Source organism: Triticum dicoccoides, chromosome 3B (genome assembly GCF_002162155.2).
Source record: "Triticum dicoccoides isolate Atlit2015 ecotype Zavitan chromosome 3B, WEW_v2.0, whole genome shotgun sequence".
In the NCBI taxonomy this organism is placed as follows: Eukaryota; Viridiplantae; Streptophyta; class Magnoliopsida; order Poales; family Poaceae; genus Triticum; species Triticum dicoccoides.
In genome coordinates this window covers 845,115,606-845,121,605 of record NC_041385.1, presented here as the reverse complement: position 1 = coordinate 845,121,605, position 6,000 = coordinate 845,115,606, and positions in this window count along the sequence as shown.

The following is a 6,000-nucleotide window of genomic DNA, read 5'->3' as shown; positions in this document are numbered from 1 at the left end:
AGTAACCTTTTTTTCCATTATCATATGCGGACTCCGTCTTTCATATGTGATGGTAGACTTGTCTTTGCGTGGATCAATAGAGAGATCAATTTTAATACCAATTAGAGAGTCCAAATAGCTTACCAAGAATCTTTTCGACGCTTCCATAGGCGGGGCTGGTTTATGGTGTACGACCTCATTGCGTATATGCCATACCCTCCACATGGATAGCAATAACATAGATCTCTCAATCTCCTTTAGCGGTTCAAGTGCATGCAACAGCCACTCATCCCTGTTATTTTTCAGGGTAGATAAACATGGGAGAGGCCAAAACTTCAGACATTGCATCCCATAAGATCCTCGCATAGGAGCAGCGACAGAGAGCATGGTAGCAGTCCTCTGGTTCACTAGCACATACCGGACAAAGGTTACTTGTTTCAAGTCCACGCCTGTACTTGTTGCACCATGTCGGCAGCGAGTTTGTAGCAACCCGCCACGCAAAATTCTGGACCGTAGGAGGAACATCTGAAGACCATATGAGCTTCCAACAAGAGCGCCGGCCGTTAGGTCGCGAGCTAGAGCCCGTTGGCGAACTCCTGTGAGCCTCTTCAAAGCCAAATTGGTATGCACTCTTGACCGAAAAAACGCCAAACTTGCCCGGCCCACAAGCCAAGGTGTCGTCCTCATGCCTAGGAGACGCCCTTATTTTCAGTATCTCATTTACATCAGCCGGGAGGAAATACTCCTGCAACAGCCCAACATTCCATGAGCCATTATCATTAAGTAGATCAGACACGAAGCGGATTCTGCACCTTCCTTGTAAGGTGATGGGTTTATAGGAGAAGGGTCTTGGGATCCAATTATCGCGCCACACACGAATACTTCTGCCGTTCCCCACTCTCCAGATTAAGCCCTTTTTTAACAGATCAAGGCCATAGCTGATTGCTTGCCACGAAGAAGATGCATTGCCAGAGAAGACAATATCCTCTATGTTTCCATCCGGATAGTACCTGGCTTTGAGCACTTGTGCACACAGGCTATCAGGTTTTGAAATCAGTCTCCAAGCTTGTCGTGTGATAAAGACCGAACCTCGTGGTGAGATCCGATCGATTGTTGTGGTCCGATCTTTCACGACACTCCACCACCACCAGTAGCAACCTCTTGCCCGCGCACGTGATGTACACGAAGTAGAGGGTTTGAACCTTGCGGCCCAGCACGAGAAAACCAATCTCGACGAAGGTACTCACGCGCAAAAACAATTTCCACGAAGAGAAATCGCAACACAGAGGTTTTCTAAAGATCCCTCCAAAACTTGATTCGGGTGTCTACCCTGAAAAACACATCATGTCTATTTCATAAAAGATAACCTCCTCTTACATGGCCGAAGCCTGACCTTTTTATAGGCGACGCTAACCTATGCGAACCGACTAGGAAAACCAATCTAACCGGACTCTCTCTGTCCTCTATCCAAACTAATTAAAATTTACCTAATTAATTATCCGGCAACTTTGATCTCTTCCAAGGGTGGCCCCCAGCCAACAGAGCACAAGGAAAGAAAATCAAACACGTCAAAAGTCCTCGAGGCATCTTCACGTGTCTTCTCTTTATATGGTAGAAAAATAAATAGATCTTTATTTTTTATCTGGTGGACCGAACCAGTTAAATCTGAGTTTGCTTGAGTCCTTGAATCAGCGTAGGTCTCCTTTTCTTTCTCTAACGTGACACCAGGACATCCATTAGAGTAATTACCCCAGCATGCATGATTGCATGTACGTGCAGCTATAACATCCAGACCAAGGCATCCAAAATATATGTACGTGTATGTCTTGTCCCCAAACATGTCCTTATATGTTTTTTTGTACTGATACAAACACAACCTCTTTAGCTGGTCCTCATGGATACAAGTTTTGGCAACTAGCTTTTCCTCAATTGTCGTTGTTGTAACAATATCGACTACTGTAGTTAAATTATGCGTGGTCATATCATCGTGCTAATAAGGCTTGATTAAATATTCTGTAATCTCTAAACCCGGCACCTTCTTTACTCTTTGGTTGTTGTAAATCCTCCCATGCATGCCAGTGTACTTTCCTCTTACCTTTTTCAGCACCCCAATAAAAGGCACGTACCATCCGTTTTAATTCATCACACACTGAGAATGAAATCTTGAAAACACCCATCATATATGTAGAAAGGGCAAGCGCAACAGATTTAATAAGAGTCTCCCTCCCTGGTTGGGCAAGGTGACCGTCTCCCCATTGGACCAAACGCTTGGTTAAACTCATCTGAAGGTTTTGGAATCTCCCTTTCGACGTGCGACCCTCTGGAGTTGGAAGGCCAAGGTACTTCTCCTCAAACACTAAGCTAGTAACATGCAGCACCCCCCTGACTTCCTCCTGAATATCTTCGGGGCATGCATGCAATACCAAAGAGGATGGAACACTTATCAAAATTAAGAGATTGTTCCGTTGCTACCCCGTATTGATCCAAAGCCAATTTAACTTTCTCAGCGTGGGCTCTGCTAGCCTCAAAGAAAAGCATGGTGTCATCAGCAAATAAGAGATGTGAGATACCCAGTGCTCTTCTACACACCTTGATCGGAGATATATCACCAGAAGACACATAATGCTTCAGAATAGCGGACAGACCATCTGCCACGAAAAGGAACAAGAAGGGGGATAGAGGATCGCCTTGCTGAAGACCACGCGACGGTGCAAATGAATCTAAGAGGGTCCCATTAAGTTTGACAGAATATATATGCTGGAACTGCGTCAAGTTGTGCGCGCGTGGTGGAGCAAGCATCTTCTCCACTCCGATATCTCTCCATGGATGGAAAGGGGGGTGACGCTGGCTGGCTGGTGGCTGCCTGGCTGAAGCCGAACCATCCTTTCCCACACAACGCGTATGTGCGCAGTGGCGTCTCGTCATGGACAAAGCAGGGGCACCCAGTAGCAGCTGGCCGTATATATGCACCGCCCGGCCCGGAGATGGGATACGTGCAGATAGATGCGGATGATGGCGCAACTGTTGTGCGACGGTGCAAAACCACGACATGCAGATAGTGGCTTTACTGGTTGGTTTCTCTTGTATTTTTGTTATACTTTGACATTTGATTTAATAACTAAGAAAAAAACAAGATACATGCCACAAAATAGTATAGTTGGAAACCTCTTTTGAATATGAATCCGACAATATAAGTTTTGTGGCATACAACATATATTTTGGTAGCTTGTACCGTTTTTTGCCTCTTTGTGTCTGTGACTCGGTTAGGCCTGCCTGAGTAAATACAGGGTAAAAATCATGTTTTGCATGCAGTTTGGTAGGCCACACACAGTTTGGCACCGTTGCTTATTTGTTGAGGATAAACGCTTAATTAGGCATCTCTCCTGTAGAAATAGACACTAGTGTTTCAGAAAAAATCAGTTTATTTTTATAAGCACCTCCCTAAGGACTTAGCATTGTACAAGGCCTTAGGGAAGCAATTTATACCTGGCTTTTGGTGGCCTACGTTGGTTGGGCTAATGCACTACATGGTGTTTGGTTGCATAAACTGAACATGATTGAGAGTTAACAGTTATACATGACACATAGAGTTACATTGGTGTGCCTCGACGTTTTGAGGTGAACGATGGTCACGGCGCCGCGTTAGACGTGATGAGCACATAGTCGTAGGCATGGGGAACCGGTCCCTAGCGGTGCCATCATGGGGAAGTCCATGAGAATGGATGGGGAGGAGGGCACCGAGGCAGTGGACATGGAGGAGAAGTGCAGTGTGTGCACCATGGTGGCGTTAGTGAAGTAGGCTGCAGGCGAGGCGGCCGAGAGGAATGATGCCGACGGCGGTGCCGGGCACGACATGTCATCCATGTGGCAAGGTTGACAACCATCAGTACGAATGGAAAGAAGCCACTCTGAATTTCGTCTAAACCATCAGATGAATACCTTATTACAACACAATAGGGAGATACACATATACTCGTCTACAACCATCGAAATAGAAAACATACAATACAAGAGTCGTGTGAAACAATGAGATGAAGTTCCTGATCAAAAGATATTTCAAATGGTCGGCCGTCCACGACGATTTGACACAATTTGTCCAAAGTAACTCTGAACATGAACACGAACTTGAACATTTACAGTCAACGAACCTGCAAACCGATTGTCTGAATGAAACCACAATGTTATATGCATCCTTTTGGTGTGCAAATTATCTTGAATCGGAGCACCGTAGTGTAGATTAGAAGGGTCTAGGTGAAGAAGATTAAGGAGTATCATTGAAATAGACCACACATATGTATCTTGTATAGACCACTAGAGGGTTGTATAATCTACTCATCTATGACCGCCGAAATGAAGAACGTACAACACGAAGTTGCGTGAAAACGGCGAGATGAAGCTAGTTGTGAAAAACAATTTCAGATAGTCGGCCAGGTGTAAAGATGTTGCCGAAATTCGTCCAAAAAATCTCCAAATATTATCATGGAATTGAAGATTTACAGTCCATGAAATTGAGAACTGATTGTTTGAATGAAACCACAACATTGATGTGCATATTTTTCGTGTCGAGCCTATCTCACCTTTGTGTAGGGGTTAGATGAAAGAGATTAGGAGGAGATTAGAGCAGAACACCTGCAAACTCAATTACAGGTTGCACCCAGTCTGCACAAGCTCGCATAAAACTACACCAGGGGACCCATCCATGTTAGCTCGATTGCATTGCTTGGGCTTGGCTCGCTAGAAACGCTCGACTCGAGCGTTCCTTCTCATCCAGGGCCAAAGGTGCTTTAAACGCTTGGGCCAAGATTTTGATACATGGCAGACAAACAAACGGATCAAAACTGCATCACGTGAGTCAGATTGAACCTCTTGCAGGCTACCAAATGTGGGACCTACTATTTGGCGTGCTAGGCCCTCACAAATGAATTAGCGCGCACCTCGTCCCCCCGCACGCCCTTTTGGCGCTGCGCATGCGTAGGAAGGGATGTCCACTGAATTTTTCGTTTTATTTTTTCCTTTTTCCTTTTTCCATTTCTGTTTTTTCTTATGAAAAATATGAATTAAAAATGTTCTAAATTTCAAAAAATGCAAATTATGATAAATTTTTTTCAAGAAATCATAATATGTTCATCTATACAAGAAATATTCACCAAAGAGAAAATCATCGTGAAGATTAAAAAATGTACATTATTTTCAGAAACGTTGCATATTAAAAACCGTTCACAAATTTAAAAACATTCATACATAAAAATGTTCATGAATTTTTAAAAATATGTTAAAATTAAAAAATATTCAATTTCTAACATTGTTACCAAAGTCAAAGTTCATCAGTACAAAATATGTTCACTGATTCAAACAATGTTCAAGAATTTAAATAATTTTCATGCATTCAATAATAATTTTTTAAGAGCAAAATAATGTTATTGAATTTAAAAAATTGTTCCCACATTTTGGTAAATGCTAATCATTAAAAACTTGTTCAGAATTTGAAAACAACTTTTTGTGAGTTTGTAAAAAATGTTCATGAATTTAAAAAATGTTTAAGAAGTTGAAAAAAGTTTGCAATTCCAAAAATATCTGCGTATTCATAAAATGTCCATCATTTCAGACACTATTCATCAATTTGAAAGATGTTCATAAATAAAAAAGGACAATGAAAAGTAAAATAATAATAAAATTAAAATGGAAAAATGGAAAAAAGAATATGTAAAATAAATAAAAAATAAAAATAAGAACAGAAAATAAAAAGGAAAAATGAAATAGCCAAAAGAAAGAAAAACCCAGAAGATAAAACATAGAAAAAATAAAAACCCACTTCAGGAAAGGTTCTAGAACCTTCCCAAAACCTATGGGAACATGCGCACGGGGTGTATGTGCTGAGTTGCTATTTGGCGACCTGTGGGCCATGACTGGCCAGCAAACGCGTCCCAGGTGTTCGTGCAGGAGGACTATTGATGGGCCCAGAAGAAGAACCAGCATGATCCATGCACTCCACGATCAGCATCTTAAATGATGCTTGCTAAG